At 44.2% G+C, this 22,915-nt stretch overlaps 1 long non-coding RNA gene across 2 annotated transcripts in view; it reads left to right on the forward strand.

The window, feature by feature from the left end:
* Positions 1-22,915, forward strand: part of LOC138258965 (uncharacterized) — a 114,443-nt gene that overhangs the window by 83,455 nt on the left and 8,073 nt on the right. The window contains exon 4 of one of the 2 annotated variants that reach the window (XR_011198615.1): positions 18,543-18,639. The exons of the other annotated variant lie outside the window; for it this stretch is intronic. This is a non-coding gene — a long non-coding RNA (uncharacterized lncRNA). Of the gene's footprint in view, positions 1-18,542; positions 18,640-22,915 lie in introns of those variants that run through there. 2 annotated transcript variants of the gene reach the window in all.

Below are 22,915 nucleotides of genomic sequence, written 5' to 3' on the forward strand. Positions count from 1 at the left end.
AACCAGGAAACAAAAGAATATAGTTACGATATGGCAGCAGTTATAAGACTTCAATAATGCAAAGATCACAAACATAAGGACATAACATAAGGTGAACATAGACCAGAATATATTGAATGTCACATAAGTCTCAGTTCAGCATAGCACAATGTCAGTCTTGTCTATTTGTATCAGTCAAGTGATCACCTAGCCTATCCCCTAATTTGCATCAGCATGTTGGGCTTCATGCAAAACAATTTAGAACATCAATTTGGAAAACATCTAAACTATGGTCTCTAATCAAAAACACAGCAGTTGGTACCTAGAAAGGAAAAGCAAATAGACAAATTACAATAGCATTGTCATAATTACCCTCCAAGGATTGAGTCGGCACACAGGATCAGTCTTCATCTTCAGGACATCAGTCGTATCACCATCAGTCAGGACTTAATTAAAAGGCAGAAATGGGCGCTTCCCTCATAAGGAGGAAAAGAGCAGTTTATGGGTGAGGATAGTTTCATGAGTTTCAAGTCACCAAACAGAGTGACAGAGTTTTTGGATAAAATCGATAGCATTTCCTACCTAATTCTATCGACTCTTCTGTGTCTTGAGCTTTTATCCCCTTTTCGTAATACCTTCCCCCAAAATCCTACTGGACATTTGCTATACCTCACTATCTTTAACCTATCAAATTGTACATTAGGTAATCCAAATTGTCGCCCCACGATAATTTATAACACTTTGATTGGTCTTCGCAATTGACGTCTTCGTAGGTGGCACATCTGGAGGATGTCATCGCCTTGGCACGTTTCTCGGGTCAAAAGTTCTCTTTTCCATTGTCAAGTGTCCTTGAATATTTTTACTTTTGTTGCAAACTGTATAAGGTCCATTGCAAAAACAGCTAATGTGCCGATGGGAAGAAAATCATTATTGCTACATGAAGCGAAGAAAAGAACAAATGCTGGGTCATGGCCCTTTACGAGTCAGCACACTGGAAAAACAAAAAATATGCTTTAATATGAGAGTTACACAGCTAAAAATCTTCGGCTCACGATAACTTAAGGCTTTTGGGTTTTAATACAAATGTAATATCCGTATATATTCAATTAGTCATGTTGCAAGCAATTATTTCTTATAATTGACATTAGTTTATGAGCACAATAGTAACTTCACACTTATAATCATGATGAGAATACACACTAAGCAATTAATGTTTATGGTCGTTTTTATATGCAGCATTGTTAGGCATTTATATAAGCATTTCACATTTAATATATGTAATATTTAAGCTACGCTCTCTCAGTCCCTCCTCTGATGACGCTCGTCATCACACAAACCTTTCCCTTTGACCCTTCATCATTATTTTTCAATTTTCAATTTTTCACCATGTGCATAATACGCATTTCAACATCTTGCCCTTTATGGGAACTTTCCCAAATTTCATTGAACATTTTCTCTCTTTCACTTTCTTCATTTCTCCTTGTTCTCTTAGTCCAATTTCTTTTTATCTTGTCATTAATTTTGCATGCCCCCCATAATCCTAATAGACAGACCAAAACAATTATTAGACCCATCAATATTTTTGCAAGTACCCCATTCCAAATGTTGGTAAACCAGCTCCCAACCCTGGCAATTCACTTTCCAAATTTCTCCCAAACACCGAGTTCCTTCAAATCTGTACTCTCTCTAGTAAGGTTAGTAAGCATACTTCTAATCTTTTTACTGTTATCTGGTATGAATGAACAACAATGACGCTCATTGAGCATCTTGCAGACTCCCCCACTCTTAGCTAAAAGAATGTCTAAAGCAAGCCGATTTTGAAGAGTCATAGCTCTTTCTGCAGCAAGTTCAGTATCCATCAGGAGTATAGCCCCTTGTCAGCATGTTGTCCACTGTAGTAGACAACTTTTGAATCTTCATAGAATTCAAGATAACCCATACTGATGGGATTATGGCTCCAAATATATCACCAATGACAGCCGCCACTGATTCTCGTTTTTGTCTAGTATGTTGTAATTCAGACGTCTTAGGTATCTGTTTTAAGTCATCAATTTGGTAAATCTTTGGGAATACTATTTCCAAATAACATGTCCCATACCATCCCTTAGGGAGACGGTAATAAGCATTTAGCCCACAGATACAATAGATCCCAGGAATCGCTGGATCTTGTCCATTTAGCATAAAGGTCCATTTATTCTGAAACAAAAACACATGCATGCATTCCCTCTTTCCCACAAACAAATTATCCCGTTCAGATTTTGGCCTATATATACAAAGCCTACCTACATCTAATGCATCTATAGCTAATTTGCCTTGTGTCTTGATTGCAGTGTAAGCATAATCATTTGCGTATGTGCGCTTCTCTAATCCTTTTTCCAATCTTTCTTTTAATGCTTTGTGTCTATCATCTGTGTGATCTAAAAAGCTTTTCTCTACAGGCGATAGTAAGCAAGTTAAATTATTGCGATGGGCATAGGCAGTCCCAAATGTAAGCGTCAGCTCAAAGAATCCCCTAACTATTTTTATATCATGTTCCTTAGCTAGCTTATTTAAAAATTCAATCACAGGCACAAAAGAGAACACAACATCCAAGTTTGAATAGAAATATTGCACATGCTCTTGATTATAGAATCTTGTTAATAGCAAACTACAACTAATGCAATAAGTAAGAGGGAGGCTATGATATGTAACTCCCTCCTGCACAGATGAAGGAATTTTAGTACATACATAACAATCTTTCGCATCCATAGTTTCCACAAACTCATTTAATAAGCGATAGAAGACATTAGTAGAAAGTTCCCCTTTTGCATTAGTTCCCTCGTGCATATGTCTTGTATCCTGTTCAAATATCTCCCATGGTGTTAATGTGGTAGTTTCAGGCTTAGAAATAGCATTAATAGTTTATTTCTCTATCCTAGACATTCCTATAATCACTCCCACAATTATCACTGCACACACAACACCTATTATAAAGTCCTAACCAACCACACACTTTACTTCCCTCGCTACTATTTCTATTATGACCCATGTTTGTATATAATCAGACAGTAGAGCGACAATCGACCAGAAGATAGCTCAAACTCTCCAGCTTTCTGCATTTATTTACAGCGTCTTCACTTACTCCAGGACCTCTTTTGTCAAATCCGGTTAGCAGCTTGTCGTAATCAGGTTTACCAATAGTCAAATCCGGTTGTAGTGTCACTTTAGGTAATTCATAAAGTCTCTCTTTCTTTTCAATTTTCAATTTCAGATTTTTATCCAAGATTTCCTCAGATTCGTTCAAGTACCGTAGTATTGGCCTGGTACCTCTCGATCAAAACAGAAAGCTGAGAATTCTTGTTGCCATTCTGATGTTGTAGCATACGCCCATTCAGGACCTGTATATCTTCTGTTTGCAATTCTCTTTCGTTTCAGCCTTCGTTTACTCTGTTGTTCTCCTTCACTCAATTCTTCCACTCGAGAGGTATTGTTCTCTTCTATTATTGTGTCATTTGATACATCTCTTATTTTGAACAGTGGTTTATCAGGCCAATTGTCTCCTTTATGTGTCTTCTCTTGATGTTTTCTTTCAGGACCCTGGACAGCACCCTCCTCTTGTGATATGGTGTTTTCTCTTGATGGACCTGCAGCTGGCTCAGGAGATTCTGATATGTTCTGATTTCTCTCTACAATTTCTCCTTCTTCTTCTTCTTCTTCTCAGTGAGCTCTTCAGTAATCTCAGTTCCTTCTTGGCTGTTTTCTAGCCCTGAGACTTCTCTTTCTGAAGTTGTTGTGCCGGAAGCTTAAAGTTCCTCTTCAACAGGACACGATACCCTTTTTGTGTGACTAGCATGTATCCAGTTGGGAACTCCGGCACACTTTACAGCAGTAGTAGTCGTCAAGATTACTTGATATGGCCCTTTCCAACATGGTTCTAGACACAATTTTCTCACGTGCTTCTTGACAACCACCCAGGGACTGGCTTGGAGAGAGTGGCCAGGATCGCCAATCGGTGGCAACGTGTTAGCTTCCACCTGGTGAGAGAAAGAGCGAATCACATTAGCTAAACCTTTGCAGTAATCCAACACTATATCATCTGAAATATTCACTGTGCATTTGCAGGTACTGCTGGTAATCTAATAGCTCTACCCATGAGGATTTCATGGGGGGATAGTCCAGTTTTCTTGTCTGGGGTGTTTCTCATTGACATCAACACTAGAGGCAAAGCATCTGGCCACTTCATGTTAGTTGCTGCGCACATTTTTGCCATTCTCGATTTCAGGGTACCGTTCATCTGTTCTACTAGTCCTGATGCTTAGGGGCGGTAGCTACAATGCAGCTTTTGCTCGATGTCAAGTGCAGCACACAAGAGTTTAATCACCTCGTTGTCGAAGTGTCTACCCCTATCTGATTCTATAGAAACCGGAAACCCGAATCATGGTATCAGTTCCCTAAGTAGTAGTTTTGCAACTGTAAGACTGTCATTTCTACGTGTGGGATATGCCTCGATCCAATGACTGAAAACACACACGATCATCAACACATACTTCAGTCCTCCACAAACAGGCATTTCAATGAAATCCATTTTCATTTTGTTAAATGGACCTCCAGCTCTCCCAATGTGGCTCAAAGTTACCACGGTTCTTTTTCCGGCATTCATCTGTTGACAGATGATGCACCTGTGACAAGTAATTTCTGCGGCATGTCTGAATTTTGGATGAAACCAATCAATTTTGAATTACCTGATCATGGCATCTCTTCCCAGGTGAGCCTGACCATGGTAGAGCCTGGCGAATTGGGATAGAAGGCTGTTTGGCAAAACTAGTTTCCCATCTTCTGAGACCCATAGATCATCTGCCCTTTGTACACATTGCATTCTTTGCCAAGAGCATTTTTCTTCCTTGCTTGCACGGCTCTGTAATGTTTTTAACTCATCTAATGTATCAACCACCCGCAATGCAAGGTTCAAACATGTGTCATTCTCAGTTTGTGGTAACAATTCCCATTGCTCCTTGAACGATATACAGTTCAATGCGCAAAATCTTGTGACTTGATCTGCATAACCGTTTCCCATGGACACAAAGTATTGCGATCTAATGTGAGCACTGCATTTCACCACGGCAATTTCAAGAGGTAACTGAATTGCATGTAACAAATCCTTTATCTGTTCACCATTTTTCACAGGTGAACCAGATGAGGTCATAAAACCTCTCTGTGACCAAAGTTGGCCAAAATCATGTACAATTCCGAATCCGTATCTGCTGTCAGTATAGATAGTGACTTTCAAATTTACAGCTACGTGGCATGCCTTAGTAAGGGCAATCAATTCTGCCACTTGTGCAGAAAACACTTTTTCGAGCCAGGAAGCTTCAACGATACCAGTTATGGTACATACAGCATATCCAGCTCTCAGTGTTCCAGTAGAATCTCTTAGACAGGACCCATCAACAAACATAATGCAATCATTTTCTTTTAACTGTGTGTCCAGTATGTCAGGACGGGGTTTGGTACACAACTCCGTCACTTCAAGACAATCATGTTTAAATTCTTCCCCATCTTTGATTTCAGTATTTTTATTAGGGAGTAAAGTTGCCGGGTTCAGTACAGTGCACCTCTTCAGTTTAACATTCGGTGACCCCAGTATGATCATCTCATACCTAGTGAGACGTGCATTTGTCATGTGCTGAGTCTTAGTTCGAGTCAACAGTATTTCAACTGAATGTGGAACCATTACTGTTAGAGGGTATCCCATGACTATGCCTTCACATTGTGTAAGGCTCTGACCAACTGCTGCGACTGCACCAAACAACCCGGTAAGGCTGCTGCGACAGGGTCCAAGGTAGCTGAAAAATATGCTACAGGGCGATTTGTATCTCCTTGGACCTGTGTTAAGACAGACAAAGCATCACGTTCATGACAAAACAACAGAAAAGGTTTCTCATAGTCTGGTATTCCTAATGCTGGTGCCCTGCACATGCATTCTCTTAATTCCATAAATGACTCTAGTTCTTCCTTAGACAAGGTTATAGTGTATAGCTCATCCTTGATCTCCTTTCCTGTCAGCTTTATTAATGGCTTTGAACTTATCGAGAAGTTGGGTATCCACTGGCGACAGTAGCCCACCATTCCCAAGAACATCCTGACATCTCTTTTTGTCGTTGGGGGGTTCATTTGCAAGACAGCTGTTATTCTTTCCTTTGATATTCTTCTGAAACCCTTCTCAATCAAATGTCCTAAGTATTTCACCTCCTTTTGACAGTACTGTAGCTTTCTGGGTGACACCTTGTGTCCATTCTTTCCCAGATGATTCAGTAATGCAATATTATTTTATTTATAACTGTCCCTTGTTTTAGACGCAATCAGCAAATCATCAATGTACTGCACAAGACTTGAATTAAAAGGCAGCACCAGTGGCTCCAAATCCTTCTTCAATATCTGATTGAAGATGGACGGTGACTCAGAAAACCCCTGAGGAATTCTGCACCAACTGTACACCTTATCCAGGAATTTGAAACGGAACAAAAATTGGCTGTCCTCATGAAGAGGTACTGAAAAGAAAGCTTGCGATAGGTCTACCACGGTAAACCATTCAGCATCACAGGGGACCTGAAACATAATTACTGCTGGATTGGGCACCACGGGGCAGCATTTTATCACAATTTTGTTTATTTTTCTCAAATCCTGCACAATTCGAACTTTCCCACAGGGTTTATTTAAACCCATAATTTGAGAGTTGCAAGAACTGCTCAAGACCTCTTTCAGAACTCCCTGCCTGAGGAAGTCTTCAATTATTTGCGATACTTCAATGAGAACATCTTGGGTCATGTGATATTGTGGCACTTGAGGAAACACTGCATCTGGTTTTATCTGGACTTTGACCGTTTCTACTCCTTTTATTAGCCCTACTTCTTTTCCGGTCAAGTCCTACACCTTCTCTGTTACTGTCCCTTGTAGTTCGACAGGTAAGTCGATCAAGGTATGCATAGGGAATAAAGTAATCGGAGGGTAGTCTTTATTTGTTCCCGTCTCCTCCTCTATGAACTGACTTACATCTCCTTCATCGTCACTATTTGTCTGTACTTCAGTTCCGTCATTGGAACAGGTAATCAAACAATTTGTTTTACACAACAAATCTCTTCCTAGTAGGGATACTGGACTCGAGTCGCAAACTAGAAATCTATGTAGCCCCTGGAAGTTACCAATCTCAACCTGTACTGGATCTGTAATTGGGTTAGTCAAATACTGATTTGCTACTCCAACCACTCTTATGGTACATCCTGACAGAGGCAATCTTGGAACTTCTGCGCTTCTGACTGTGGAGCGTGTAGCTCCTGTGTCAACCAGAAACGAAACCTTATACCCCATCACCTTTCCCTCTACATATGGACCCCTCTGATCCACCTCTAAGGATGCTGCGAGCCTGCACTCTTCACTATCTGAGCTATCATCTGACCAATCTTCATTCATGACATTTTCACCTCGTAATGGGAACTGTCGTACAGTATTGTTTTGATTTGTTACCTGGCCTGTGACCTGCTGAGGAAGCATCACCTGTTGCTGTCCCATCGGAGCCATTGGTATTTGCATTTGCTGTCTAGGCACCATAGGAGTCTGCTGCTGTACTGGCTGTAGTTGTATTGACTGAAAACGTGGCATTTGCATCTGCTGCATGGGCTGTACCCCTTGCATCTGCACCAGATTGTTCTGAAAGTTCGGGTTTTGATGTTTTATTTTCGAACCTCTTGAATTTTGTAATGTACCAACATTAGCGCTTTGCTGAACTGCACCATCCTGCATCATATTCGGACACTCCCGTTTCCAGTGCCCCACCCCCCCCGCACGCGTGACATGGTGACATCCTTTTCGTCCCTTGTCCGTCATTTTGAACCACAACAGTATTCAAGTCTGAACCACGATTCACAAACCCTCGGCCTCGACCTCTCGGCTGTGTCTGAAACACACCATTCATTTGCGGTTGCTGCTGTATCATCTGTTGAACCCCATTTCCCTGTATTCCTGCCTGTGCAGCACTTATCTGCATCACCATCACCTTTTCTTTTAACTTTTTCTGCTTCAACTCAATCTTGTCACTACAGTATTTTGCATACTGCAACACCTCATCAATCGGCTTAGCTTGCCAACAGATCAAATGATTCTTAATAATTTGGCTAACCTCTGGTCGCAACCCTTCAACAAACCTAAACACAAGATGGTTCATATCCTTTGGTTCAATTGTCTCAGTACCACTGTAATGTTTGAATGCCTTCAACAATCTTTCATAATATGCATGTATCGATTCCTTAACCTCTTGATATGTCCGGTCGATTTTCTGCCAATCAGTCACTTTCGGCGACACCTTTTGTTTCAAAAACTCAATCACTTTATGATAATACTTCATCACCTCTTCTGAAGGTGCCCCAGTCATCTTATCCCTTGCTGGTTCCTTTGTCGGCCCATCAACACCTCTCTTACACTCAAGCCATAGATCAGGCATTTAAGGCTTTCCAGAGACATTTCGCAAGTTTCACAAATCTATCTGTTTGCTCATACCACTCGATCGGTTTCTCTCTCAATCTGGGATAATCGTTAGTAAAAGATAGAATGTCTCCTCTAGTCCAAGGCACATGAACCAAGACACCACCAGCTGTCTCTCTCATAGGTAATATTTTTACTGATTCCAAGTCAGGTGAGGTCTTGGCTTGATTAGATCCTGGGGTATCTCCCTTTCCTTTGTCTATTTTCTTTGCCTATCTGCCTTTCCATTTTTCCAGTGCTCCCCAAAATTTGTGCGCTTTGCAACAATTCTCTCAAATGTGCTTTCATTCCCGCAGACCTCATGTGTTCAAAATCTTTTGAGTCGAAATCTAATCTATAACTTCTTTTCAAATGTTTGGTGTTTGCGATATTGATATTGTATTTGTCTGCCAAGTTCGCTAATCGCTGATGTACCTTGCCTACTTCTTTAGTAATCTTAGGGCATAAGTATCTCAACTCTGCCTCTGTGTATGATTCTAATCTATTGACTCCCATTGTACCTTCCACTAACTCAGCAGCTTCTGCTCCTAGTCTTACAAAGTTCAGGTATTCATCCTGCTTTTCTTTCTCCGGTTCGATTGTAACCGCTGCAGTCTTTTGTGAGGTATAAGGCTTTTCTAACCACTCATTTAACTGTTGGACTGTAAAACCCTGCAACGAAATGTTCCCTGCATGTATCATTGGGGAATGTGAGGTGTTCGTACTCATTGTTTGTGGAGTTAAAACTCCTAACCCTGCTTGACGCATGGCTTCGAGGGGTGCTCCTACCAGACTATGGTCCATTAAAGGCCTTGTTTGTTCAAATGTTTGTTCTCCTGAGGCCATAATCTGGGGAGTTCCTGTCGACCCTCCTCTTATCACATCTTCAGTCGTCACTCCCTGATCACACATACCTGTTTTGTCCTGTGCATATAATGGTACTGGTGGACCAACAGTAATGGGTAACGATGTGGCTGCAGGTGTCTGACCCGGAATCAAACTCCATGGAGCGGTAACTCCATAGGTCTGTTCCAATGTACCCGGAACAGGTACTAATGGTGGACCAGCTACAGGGTTGTACCCTGGTATCAGCTGTGGCTGTGGTTGCGAAAGCAACTTCAGAGTTGATTCAATCTGTATTAGCTTTGGTTTCGTGTATATCGGGTCTGGCGGCACTATCAAATTTGTAGTTGTCTCAAGCACTGGGACATCTGGGTAGATTCTCTGTATCTGCGGTGGAGGCTGCAACTGTATCGGCATGTCTGGTGCAGTGGGTACATTGACACCATTCTGTATCGAGACAGTATCACTAGTCTGTACTATATCAGTAACTCCCTTTTCCTGCGTCTGGTTCCCAGGGTCTGTGCTAGTACTTGGAGCATTGTCGCTCACTGCATAAGGTGGAGGACGATCATGTAATAATCTGTCCATAAATTCCTCATCACCTGAATCATCTTCCTCTTCCCAAGATCTTTTATTCTCTTTAGATTGGTTCGAGTCTTTATCTGTTTTGCAAGAAGCCTTCTTTCCTGGCGTCTCTTCCCCCTGTGCTATTGCTGGGAACAGTTTTAACCCATCTACAATTCTCCGTCTCCACATTTTGTTCTCATTGTCCCACCTAGCCTCTGCATAGGATTTTTCTGCCCTTCGCAATCTTCTCTGAAACCTTTCTTGTCTATGTTTAAGTGCCATCAAATCCCAGATTGCTAACGCCTCATATTGAGCTGGTCTTGGAGGTGGTTTCTGTGTACTTAACATCCACCTCAAATTCTCTAATACCTTAGGATTGAATGTTTCATGTTCTGGGAACACTAGGCACCCTTCTTTCTCTGTTAATTTGTGCCACTGTTTCATCCATAAACAAGGTGCGACACCCTTCTCTTCCATGACTATATAAGCTGGAGTACCCTCTGTGGTGTAGGTTCCCCATCAGTTGCAAGAATATACACATCTCCTTTCAGAGCGCTCTTGAACGCTTTAACAAAATTCATTTTGCAATTCTCTGTTAGTTTTGTATTTAATCAGAAGTGACTTAGTTCCCAGGACACTCTTCACACACCTTTCTCAGCCTATTGCCTCTCACGGACGACAGCCAATCCGTGCGCGACCCCTCTCTGCAACTGACCTATCTCAGCGCGGCACCACTGACGTCACACTCACATACGCACTGCGACTGACAAAGTCTTGCGGCTTGTCTGCTCCTCACTGAACCCATACAAACCTAAACAACTAATGCAATTATTGCGAGCACCTTAAATGACAACACAAATCTGCCGGTTTACTACAGGAAGGGTAACACATTCGCTTTAGAACTTTACAAAGATTTCACTTGAAGCCTCGACTGCTACCCTCTCCTTATCAGTTTCCGCATACGCAAGCAGAATTTGACCCGCAAACTCTACTCTTGACTTGTCAATGACTCCTTCTAGTGCACTTTAGAATTTGTCAAATCTCCATCGAAGGTTTCATACACACATTATGACTCAAACTTGACTTGTCAACCACGCCCGATTGACCTATTATAACGCACAGATTACAACATAAACCATATTTTCTTCATACTCCGGAGTCTTAGACCTCAACAGGTCCATACACAACAACCAACCATGTGGATAATTTTGAGCACCAAGCGCCACACTCATATGAAGTACGCCTACTTCTTTACTCTCATACTGTGCAGTACGCCCACTCCTACTAAACAACATATATTTTGGCCTAATTACACACGAACCTTCACAATCACCTGCAAAATGCATAAGCTAAGCAAGCGCAAAAACCCTAACCACATACATTATGGCGCCGAGAACATTCCCAACTCACTTAGGCAGGCTCCGAAATCCCGGGAAAGTCATGGTGAACTTAGAACCCCATTATGCCTACAATTTGCATTATGACAGAAAACAAAATTAAACAATGAATCTCCGTCCTAGGGCCCCCAAGGGCCAAACTATCGCTCTGCTACCAGAACTGTTAACGCGTCCCTCTATGTCAATTTTATACACATCAGGACTCGTTTTAGGCCGATGAATCGTTTGACCCAGTGGTGAGAAACCGTAGGACGAGATAACTGATCAATATATCAAGTAATATGTCAATAATGTCACCAATATTTATCACCACAATACACTTCACTTTGGATAAAACCATTGATCAAACTGTCGGCGCAACCATGACCTTTCAGTCATGAATAACCACACCTTTGTTAGAATTTTTATGAATTTTATTCCCTATTGATTACAATCTACTAATAAAAGTGTCAATCTCAAAACCAGGAAACAAAAGAATATAGATACGATATGGCAGCAGTTATAAGACTTCAATAATGCAAAGATCACAAACATAAGGACATTACATAAGGTGAACATAGACCAGAATATATTGAATGTCATGTAAGTCTCAGTTCAGCATAGCACAATGTCAGTCTTGTCTATTTGTATCAGTAAAGTGATCGCCTAGCCTATCCCCTAATTTGCATCAACATGTTGGGCTTCATGAAAAACAATTTAGAACATCAATTTGGAAAACATCTAAACTATGGTCTCTAATCAAAAACACAGCAGTTGGTACCTAGAAAGGAAAAGCAAATAGACAAATTACAATAGCATTGTCATAATTACCCTCCAAGGATTGAGTCGGCACACAGGATCAGTCTTCGTCTTCAGGACATCAGTCGTATCACCATCAGTCAGGACTTAATTAAAAGGCAGAAATGGGCGCTTCCCTCATAAGGAGGAAAAGAGCAGTTTATGGGTGAGGATGGTTTCATGAGTTTCAAGTCACCAAACAGAGTGACAGAGTTTTTGGATAAAATCGATAGCATTCCCTACCTAATTCTCTTGACTCTTCTGTGTCATGAGCTTTTATCCCCTTTTCGTAATACCTTCCCCCAAAATCCCACTGGACATTCGCTATACCTCACTATCTTTAACCTATCAAATTGTACATTAGGTAATCCAAATTGTCGCCCCACGATAATTTATAACACTTTGATTGGTTTTCGCAATTGACGTCTTCGTAGGTGGCACATCTGGAGGATGTCATAGCCTTGGCACGTTTCTCGGGTCAAAAGTTCTCTTTTTCATGGTCAAGTGTCCTTGAATATTTTTACTTTTGTTGCAAACTGTATAAGGTCCATTGCAAAAACAGCTAATGTGCGGATGGGAAGAAAATCATTATTGCTACATGAAGCGAAGAAAAGAACAAATGCTGGGTCATGGCCCTTTACGAGTCAGCACACTGGAAAAATAAAAAATATGCTTTAATATGAGAGTTACACAGCTAAAAATCTTCGGCTCACGCTAACTTAAGGCTTTTGGGTTTTAATACAAATGCAATATTCGTAAGTGTTAATATATTCAATTAGTCATGTTGCAAGCAATTATTTCTTATAATCGACATTAGTTTATGAGCACAATAGTAACTTCACACTTATAATCATGATGAGAATACAGACTAAGCAATTAATGTTTATGGTCGTTTTTATATGCAGCATTGTTAGGCATTTATATAAGCATTTCACATTTAATATATGTAATATTTAAGCTATGCTCTCTCAGAGGCATGTCGAGGACCAGTCTGTGAAGGAGTCTGGCCTGGTTTATAGTAGGTACCTGATGGTCCAGTTATCCCTTATCAGTAGATTAGCAGTGTTCGAGCACCTTAGGCTGATAGAGGTAGCTATAGCAGAGCAGCTTAGGCTGAACTAGGAGACATGCAATGCTCCTATTATACCACTTATATCATATAGCACTATATCATCAGAATCACAATACTCAGAGTTACTAAAAATAAAGGTACTTTATTTTAGTGACAATGTGCCAAAAATATCTCAGAGTATATACTCCCTTAGGATGTAAGTAAATTACACAAGATCAGGTAAGTAAACAGTTAGAAAAGTAGTGCAAACACTGTAGAATGCAATAGGATGCAAAAGGCCTAGGGGCAACACAAACCATATACTAAGTGGAATGCGAACCACTTACGGACCCCAGGCCTAGTGTAGTGTGTAGAGGGTCGCTAGGAGTCTAAGAAAACACTAAGGGTTTCCAAGATACCCCACCCCGAGACCCTGAAAAGTAGGAGTAAAGTTACCCTACTTCCCCAGAAACACACTAAAGTTGTGATAAAAGATTCTGCAAAGACCACAACTGACTGCAAAGTACTGAAGATGGATTGCTGGACCTGAGGACCTGCAAAGGAAGGGGACCAAGAGTCACAAAAGTGTCCAGGGGGCAGGATCCCACTAAACCCCAGATGAAGGTGCAAAATGGCTTCCTCCAGGTGGAAGAAGCTTAAGATTCTGCAACAACGGTAAATGCCAGGAACTTCTCCTTTGCACAGAAGATGTCCAACGGTGTGCTGGAGGATGCAGAGTTGTTTCCACGCAGAAAGAATGCAAACAAGCCTTGCTAGCTGCAAAGGTTGTGGTTGAGGTTGTCCCTTAGAGGAGGAGACAGAGGGATCACTCAGCAATAGAGAGAGCCCGCGCAGAAGCAGGTAGCACCCGCAGAAGCACTTAAACAGGGGTTCAAGAAAACTGAGCATGGTCGTTGTCTCAACACTACAAAGGAGAGTCCCACGAAGCCAGTAGTCAACTCAGCAAGTTGTGCAATGCAGGATGGAGTGCTGGGGACCTGGGCAGTGCTGTGCACGAAGGATTCCTTGCAAAAGTGCACAGAAGCCCTAGCAGCTGCAGTTCACACAGTACACAGAATTACTGTCTGGCGTGGGGAGGCAAGGACTTACCTCCACCAAATTTGGACAGATGGACCACTGGACTGTCTGGGTCACTTGGATCCAGCTCCTTTGTTCCAGGGACCATGCTCGTCAAGATGAGAGGGAACCAAGAGGACCGGTGATGTAGAGGTTTGGTGCCTGTGTTAGCAAAGGGAAGATTCCGTCGACCCACGGCAGATTTCTTCTTGGTTACCAGTGCAGGGTGAAGGCACACAGCCCTCAGAGCATGCACCGCCAGGATACAGTCGAGAAAGCCAGCAGGATTAGGCGCCACAATGTTGCTGGTAGTCTTCTTGCTACTTTGTTGTGGTTTTGCAGGCATCCTGGAGCAGTCAGCGGTCGATCCTTGGCCGAAGTCGAAGAGGGAGATGCAGAGGAACTCTGGTGAGCTCTTGCATTCGTTATCTGATGAGAAACCCACAAGAGAGACCCTAAATAGCCCTCAGAGGAGGATTGCCCACCTAGTCAGGTAGGCGCCTATCAGGAGGGGTCTCTGACGTCACCTGCTGGCACTGGCCACTCAGAGGCCTCCATTGTGCCCTCACACCTCTGCATTCAAGATGGCAGAGGTCTGAGACACACTGGAGGAGCTCTGGGCACCACCCCTGGGGTGGTGATGGACAGGGGAGTGGTCACTCCCATTTCCTTTGTCCAGTTTCATGCCAGAGCAGGGACTGGGATATCCCTGAACCAGTGTAGACTGGTTTATGCAAGGAGGGCACCATCTGTGCCCTTCAAAGCATTCCCAGAGGCCAGGAGAGGCTACTCCTCTTAGGCCCTTAACACCTATTTCCAAAGGGAGAGGGTGTAACACCCTCTCTCAGAGGAAATCCTTTGTTCTGCCTTCCTGGGACTGGGCTGCCTAGACCCCAGGAGGGCAGAAGTCTGTCTGTGGGTTGGCAGCAGCGGTAGCTGCAGTGAAAACCCCAGAGAACTACTTTGGCAGTACCGGGGTCCATGCTGGAGCCCCGGGGATAAATGGGATTGGCACCGCAATACCAGATTTGGCATGGGGGGACAATTCCATGATCTTAGACATGTTACATGGCCATATTCAGAGTTACCATTGTGAAACTACATATAGGTATTGACCTATATGTAGTGCACGAGTCTAATGGTGTCCCCGTACTCACAAAGTCCGGGGAAATTGCCCTGAACTATGTGGGGGCATCTTGGCTAGTAACAGGGTGCCCTCACACTAAGTGACTTTGCACCTAACCTTCACTAAGTGAGGGTTAGACATATAGGTGACTTAAAAGTTACTTAAGTGCAGTGTAAAATGGCTGTGAAATAACGTGGACGTTATTTCACTCAGGCTGCAGTGGCAGTCATGTGTAAGAATTGTCTGAGCTCCCTATGGGTGGCAAAAGAAATGCTGCAGCCCATAGGGATCTCCTGTAACCCCAATATCCTGGGTACATAGGTACCATATACTAGGGAAGTATAAGGGTGTTCTAGTGTGCCAATCAGAATTGGTCAAAATTGTCACTAGCCTGCAGTGACAATTTTAAAAGCAGGGAGAGCATAAGCACTGAGGTTCTGGTTAGCAGAGCCTCAGTGACACAGTTAGCACCACACAGGGAACACATTTAGGCCACAAACTATGAGCACTGGGGTCCTGGCTAGCAGGATCCCAGTGAGGCAGGCAAAAACAAACTGACACACAAGTAAAAATAGGGGTAACATGCGAGGCAAGATGGTACTTTCCTACAGTCTGTCGGCGGCGTTCTGGATGTTCTGTGGTTTGCGGATGAGTTTCTTGTTCATCCAAGCGTAGAGCGCGTTGTTGTTCTGTCTGCTGTGTGACAGTCTTTCTGTGTTCGAGGGGGATCCATTTGAAGGTCTTGCATAGGAGGCGGAGGGTGCGGAAGCAGGTGGCTGTGACTGAGTTGATTTGGCGGTCCATGTTGAGTTTGGAGTCCAGAATGATCCAGAGGTTGTAGGCTTGGTACATGCGGGTGGGCAGGCTTTCAAGGGTGGGTGACCACCAGGAGTCGTTCAACGCATCGGGTTGAGGGCACATGATGAGTACTTCTGTCTTGTGCACGTTGAGTTGAAGGCAGCTGTTTTTCATCCAGTTGGCAACTGCTCTCATGCCTTCGCGGATGTTGTGTCTGGCTGTGTTGGGTTCATTAGCTAGGGAGAGGATTAATTGGGTGTCGTCTGTGTAGGAGACGATGTTGATTCCGTAGCTTCTGACGATGGCGGCCAGAGGGCCATGTAGATGTTAAACATCGTGGGACTGAGGGAGGATCCCTGGGGAATTTGGCAGGTGGTAGGTGTGGGGTCTGAGAGGAAGGGGCCGAGTCTCACTCATTGGGTTCTGCAGGAGAGGAAGGATTGGATCCAGTTGAGGGCCTTGTCTCTGATGCCGGCTTTGTGAAGTCTGTGAGTCAGGGTGTGGTGGGAGAATGTGTCAAAGGCCGCCGATAGGTCTAGCAGGATGAGTGGCTCCATCTCACCCTTGCCCAGCATGGAGCAGATGTCGTCTGTTGTGGTCAGAAGGGCTGTTTCGGTGCTATATTTTTTTCTGAATCCAGAATGGGAGGCGTCGAGGACGTTGTGCTCTTCGATTAAATTGGAGAGTTGGCAATTGATGGCTTTCTTTATGACTTTTGCTGGAAATGGTAGCAGGGAGATGGGCCTGAATTTCTTGAGGTCGGTGGGTTCTGCTGAAGGTTTCTTGAGGAGGAGGTTGTTCTCAGCATGTTTCCAGTCGTCGGGGAAGGAGGCATCAGGTAGGGCGCGGTTGATGGTGAGGTGGAGCTTGGGGGCGATAGTGTCAGAGGCTCTGTTGAAGATGTGGTGGGGGCAGGGGTTCGTGGGGGCCCCGGAGTGTATGGACTTCATTGTCTTCATAGTATCTTCGGTGGTGAGTGGGGTCCAGTTGGTGATCATTGGTTTGTTGGTGTCGGGTTCTGGTGGAGGGGGTTCAGCCCTTAGGTTTTCCTAGTTGAAGCAGTCATAGATGGTTTTGAATTAGTGGTGGAATTGAGCGTTGAGTCTGTCACAGAGGTCCTGTGAGGGTGGGATGTCCGTTGTTTCACTTTTGGGTTGGGTGAACGCCTTGATGATGCTGAAAAGTTCCTTGCAGTTGTGTGCGTCTGAGGAGATTCTATCTTGTATTGCTTTCTTTTTGGTGCTTCTGATGAGTTGGTGGTATGTGGTGGTGGCAGCTCTGAATTTGTTTCGGCTTCTGTGGATTTGGTGTTTCTCCAGATTTTCTCGAGGCATCAACAAGTGCATCTGGATTCTTGGAGTCCTGCGGTGAGCCAGCTGGCTTTCTTAGTAAGGGTGCTGTTCTTTTTGAGGGGGCTACGGTGTTGCCGCAGTCGGCGATCCATTTGTGAAATGTGCGTGCTGCAGTGTTCGGGTTGCGTTGTGTGCAATGGAGGGGGCGGAGTTAGCGGTGAGCTGGTCGGTGATTCTTGCCCAGCTTCTACGAGATGCTTGGTGCTAGGGTCTGAAGACAGTGGGTGTGTTGAAGTTGAAGTGGATGCATTGATGGTCTGTCCATGAAAGTTCAGAGGTGTGGCTGAAGGTGACGTATGTTTCTGTTGTGAAGATGGGGTTGAGGGTGTGTCCTCGTGAGTGCGTTGGTTCTGTCACGATTTGTCAGAGCCCTATGCTGTGGAGGTTGTTTGGGAGGGATGCGGTGTTGGGTTCTTGTAGGTTGTCGAACTCATCTCTGGTTTTCAACTTCACCTTGGCTTTTTTCTCCTCCAAGATTTTTCTAGGATAACCCCTCACCCTAAACCCCTCCACCATCCTCTGTTCTTCTATCAGGTAAGCCTGTGCATCACTACTGTTCCGTTTTCCCCTTAGGAGTTCCCCATAAGGAATACTCTACTTTAAGCTAGACTAATGACAACTCTGGCCATGAAAAATGCTGTTGCCAGCAGTTGGTTTGTGGTACAATGAAGTGTGCACTGGTCTATCTTTAATTTGGAGACAGATGTCCAAACATTCCAAAGACCTTTCATCAATCTTATAAGTAAATTTCAAGTTTAAATCATTACTTGAAATGTATATGAAGAAGTCATGAAGGGCACCATTGGTGCCATCCCAAATGATAAACAAATCATTAATATATTGGGTTCACAAGACTGTATGTTCTGTCCTTATTTCATTTTTTTCATGCCAAATGACCTGCTCCTCCCACCAGTTTCTAAAAAAAACATCTGCATGCCCTGATGCCTTGTTCAAGGTCAATACATGTATAAAGTGAGACAACATCCATTCTAACTAAAAGATAATTGTACTGCCAGGGGATCTCAAGAATTTTAGTAATGAAATCAGTGCTGTCACAGTTGAGAGTATTTTCACTGCTCTAGGTGGTTCCAGGCCGGGTTTTGCATTGAGTCGGATGATCGCGAGGAGACTGAGATGCGGGCAGGAGACAAACTGCGGCACTCGGCGATATGTCCAAGGTGAGAGGTGGTGTGGGGAGCGGTGAGGACCAGTGGGATTGGTAAGGATTGAGATTGGGTTGACTGGAAGGGGGCTGTGAGGGGAAAGTTGAGGCTGAGGTGGGGACTCAGGTGGCGGCTGGATAGGCTCTGAGGCCATGGTCCTCCCCCTGTGTCCAGTGGTCTGCTATCCTGCCCTTCTGCTCTCTCGTTCTTGTTCTAACGCACTTATGAAGCACTCCTGCTTCTCCTTTGCTCCCTGGTGTTTGCATTTGCCACGCTTGCTATCCACCAGTTTGCTATCACTGCCTGCCTACTACCATTACCGCCAGTTCACTGCTCTCTTGCTGTTGGTGAAGGCTGCTCAGGTTGTGGTTTAGGCAGACAGGTGGGTGGTGTCTAAAAGCCAAGAGCGGACCCACTATCCTCCTGCATCTCCCGGCAGCAGTGCAACCAGTCCAGTACAAAACAGCGTGGTTTTGAGAACCCTGCCTGTGTTTTGTCTCTGTAAAGGGTGATCTGCGAGCACGGCAGTTGTAGCTGGCTGCTGCTGACAGTGCACCCAGGGGTTCTCACGGAAGCGCCCAGCTAGGCATGGGTGTGGTTTGTGGTGTCCCAATGAGACCCACTCGTAATAACCCAATTTCTTCCATCAGCCTGCCTGCCTGCGCTATTCCAGGTCTACTCCAGGACATGCCTCAGATGGTAGATTACAGAGTCATAGTCGGTTACTTAACCTCACTATCCAGCAAAATCACTGAACCCAGCAGGTAAGCGATAAGAGTGCAATAAGGTAATAAGGAATAGCAGGATAGCAGAAAGATGGGAATCCAGTTAGATCGGCTAACAAGCATCCTTGGAAAACCAGTGCTTCCCCACCTCTTGGTAGAGAAAGAAGCCAACTTGGAGAAAAGGGGCTGAAATAACCAAAGCCATAACAAACATTGATCCAGGGGGGGCCTACACAGGGTGGTATCTTAACCACAGCAACCCAGGTTGAGCCACACACCAAGATCAATCTAACAGGCTCCAGATCTGTGCAAGAAATCCTTACAGCCACTAAGTCAATCTAAGATTGCGCCAAATTTATTTTTCTCAAGGATCCAGTTTCAACCATCTATGCATCAAACTCAAGTACTGCAGGCCTACCACCTCCTCTAGAGTCAACTATTATCAGTCAAGTAGCCGCTTTTGGCTTAGCTCAAAACACATCATGTGGTCTGAAGTCCATCGGATGTTCATCAGGCCCACTTGCTCTCTCACTCCCTGAGACATTGGCTTCTCAAGCTGTAATTAAGTCTTCTACAGTGGCACAGGTGCACTCAAATGGCCCTGGAACAGAGTCCCTGTGTGCAGGCGAAGTTGGCAGTGGTGCAGACAAGTCCATCTTAGCAAAATCCACTCATCCATCTTCCTCCTCTTTGGTCTCTTTGGGTCCAAGGCAGCTGGCTTAGTTGGCTAGTCCATATTACTCTCTAGTATCAGGCCTGAATCAAGACTATTCATCAAGAACCTGCCTTAGTGATATTACTCCTATCATATGTCAATTAGACCTAGCGCCTGATCAACATTTTTAAAATGATTTTACGAACTGATCTTGTCTCAGCGAGCCACCTCTTGACAGTTCTGCTCTCCAGGACAGACTAGTGAGCAACACACAGCAGAACCCGTCTTCGCTCACTTCTCTGGAATGGGAAGCAATGGTGGCAATTTATGGTGACGGGGACATAGGGCAAAACCATATCTGTTCCACCCTGTGCTCACCTGAAGTATCTTGCTCTGAACCCAGGAACCGACTTAGCATCAGCACACACCTTGAAAGTACATCAGATCCAGATGTACCAACGGTTCTGAACATTATTCAGAATACCGTCCACCTCACCGCTGAAGCTCCCAAAACTACAAACATGGACACTCAATTCAAATTGTTAAACATGCTGGCAGTTTTTAGTTCAGGAATTGACTCAAAATTGTAAATCTTAACTTGATAGTCAGAGCCCAGAAATCTGCCGACTCTTGCCTGCAAGTTTGTTCTTGTACTTGTACTTGTTCTCCAATTCTGGATAAGATGGGATCTTAACCAGGAATCCTAAGTAGCGGCTTTGAAGATATGAAAAGTGCTCTGACTCAAAATGGTGTAGCCAACTCTAAGTTCGCTAATGACACCAGGAGTGGTCAATCACCGTAGCCTCAAACAACATGCCCTGCCACTCGATCCCCACTGTGGGCAACATGTCAGGGGTCTCCTAAGCCACACAAACAGGAACATACACACAAGCATTGAACTCCAGCAATCAACCAAACAGCAGGGTCCCCCAATGCACCATCACAAGTCTCTAATCCACTGAGCAGTCTTCCGGGCAATTTGAATTCAGGTCCAATTACCAACACTGGGGTCTCTCTCCTGATTACAAGTGGCAGTGCAGCCATAAACTGTTTGCCATCTATGTCCTGGAAGTTTAGCTGACGGAAAGGGCAAACGCACAGGTTGAAAGCACTCAAGAAGAAGACACTCAATTTATTTTTCAGCAACCAAGCAGTGGGGACTAAAATGTCATCAAGTTGCCCCCCAAGGGTTACAGATAGGTCATCTGGAAGGCCAAAGCAGGACTACTTTGTTAAGTGCACCTCTCACTCAAGCAAGCACCCTACATGCAGAAATCAGGGACAGCACCTTAGCCAGTCCTCATGTATTGATGACAAAGCCCTCCCAGAGAACGCTGCCCAGTACTACCAAACTGGTAAATCAGTCTAGCTCCATTTCTCTATCAGACCAACCTCAAGTATCCATCTCTGACGGAGAATCCAGGCGTAACACCACAGCAAGTCCGCATTATCTGGCGAGCAAGTCTACATGGAGATTACCACTCAGCGACCCTAGACTGGAGAATCAGTCAAGCCTTCCTTCTGCACTAAATCAACCCTCTGGGCAGCTTGGTACTTCCTGGATTGTTACAACAAATTTGACACACAAAAGACTTGCCTGGATAAGGTGTTTTTGAATCCATCACATCAGGAGGCCTCCAGGTAGAGTCTGCAGGGTAGCAACCATGCATTGGCAGTGCCGGCGATTCAGGAGGCTATCAGTCTTCAAAACCAAGACTTGCCGCAAGATGCCCTTGCCTCAGGCCGCTCCTGCGTTTTTCAGCATTGAATTCACGTAATAGTAGCACAAGCTCTAGAGAAACTTTGATGTATCCAGAATATAAATCAACGGGGCACATTCGACCTGCTGAGTCATGGGAACATTGTTTGGTTATTGATTCAGCTGCCCGAGATGGCGAGTCTCACCTTGGCTGATATTGTTTCGGAGGAATTCATTCTGCCTTCTGCATCTCAGATAAATGAAGCAACCGAAGTGACCTGGATCTCTGCTGAGGTACCAAGTACTGAGAGTTGGAGGGCCTTTCAGGAACTGGGAGATTCAAGTTTCCCAAATATTTGATTCTGTTTATCCATATCTTCAATTCGTGACAGGACAGCAGGGGATTCAGCCACAGCCCTGTGCCCCTGGAAACGTTTCAAGGGACTCTCAAAGAAAGCTGTTACCCCCTCAAGCAGCACAGGCAATCCAAGAGTCTTTGTCCTGCTCTAAGGCTCCCTCCCCCTTTGACGATTGGAGCTGGCTACCTGGAACCCTGAGCACAGTATCAAGACAATTATGAAGGAGCAGGCCAACTATCAGCAGCTCAGAAGACAAAACCAATGTCACAATATGCTCCTGGAATATTAATGGGTTGCTGACATTTGAGTGGTGGGCTCTTCATCTACATCAGCTCAACTATGAAGGGCATCACTATATGTCTTTCCCTCCATGTCAGATGGAGCCCAGAGACGAGTCTTTGAGAACACTGGTGTCCAGCTCAAGAACTGCCTACAGGCCGACCTGTGGGCACACCACAGAAATATGTTTGCCGGCTTAGCAGCCAAGCACTTGTACGTGCTAAAGACAAAGAGGCATGACCAGTTTTGGAAAAATATAAACAGCTTAAGTCCTGCAATGCATCCTCACTCTATAATTACCATCTCAGAGTCTACCTGGTATCAATATCTCTCTTGCCACCTTGGTCCCCCGACTCAGGGAATCCAAGGTAAGGGTTTTCTGACTCACCCAAAAATTCAAGACCAAGCCCAAAGTATTGCGCGATTTTCTTTACAACCACACAGATGCCTTCAAATTCTTTAAGGAATAGTAAGAAAGAGAATCTTTAAGCGTCAGAGAGAGGGAGCCCAAGGACTTAATGGCATCCCTTCTGCATTATATAAAGAGGACTTGGGCTTTTGGGCAAAACATCTTT

The sequence above is a fragment of the Pleurodeles waltl genome, chromosome 2_1 (assembly GCF_031143425.1).
Source record: "Pleurodeles waltl isolate 20211129_DDA chromosome 2_1, aPleWal1.hap1.20221129, whole genome shotgun sequence".
Lineage (NCBI taxonomy): Eukaryota > Metazoa > Chordata > Amphibia > Caudata > Salamandridae > Pleurodeles > Pleurodeles waltl.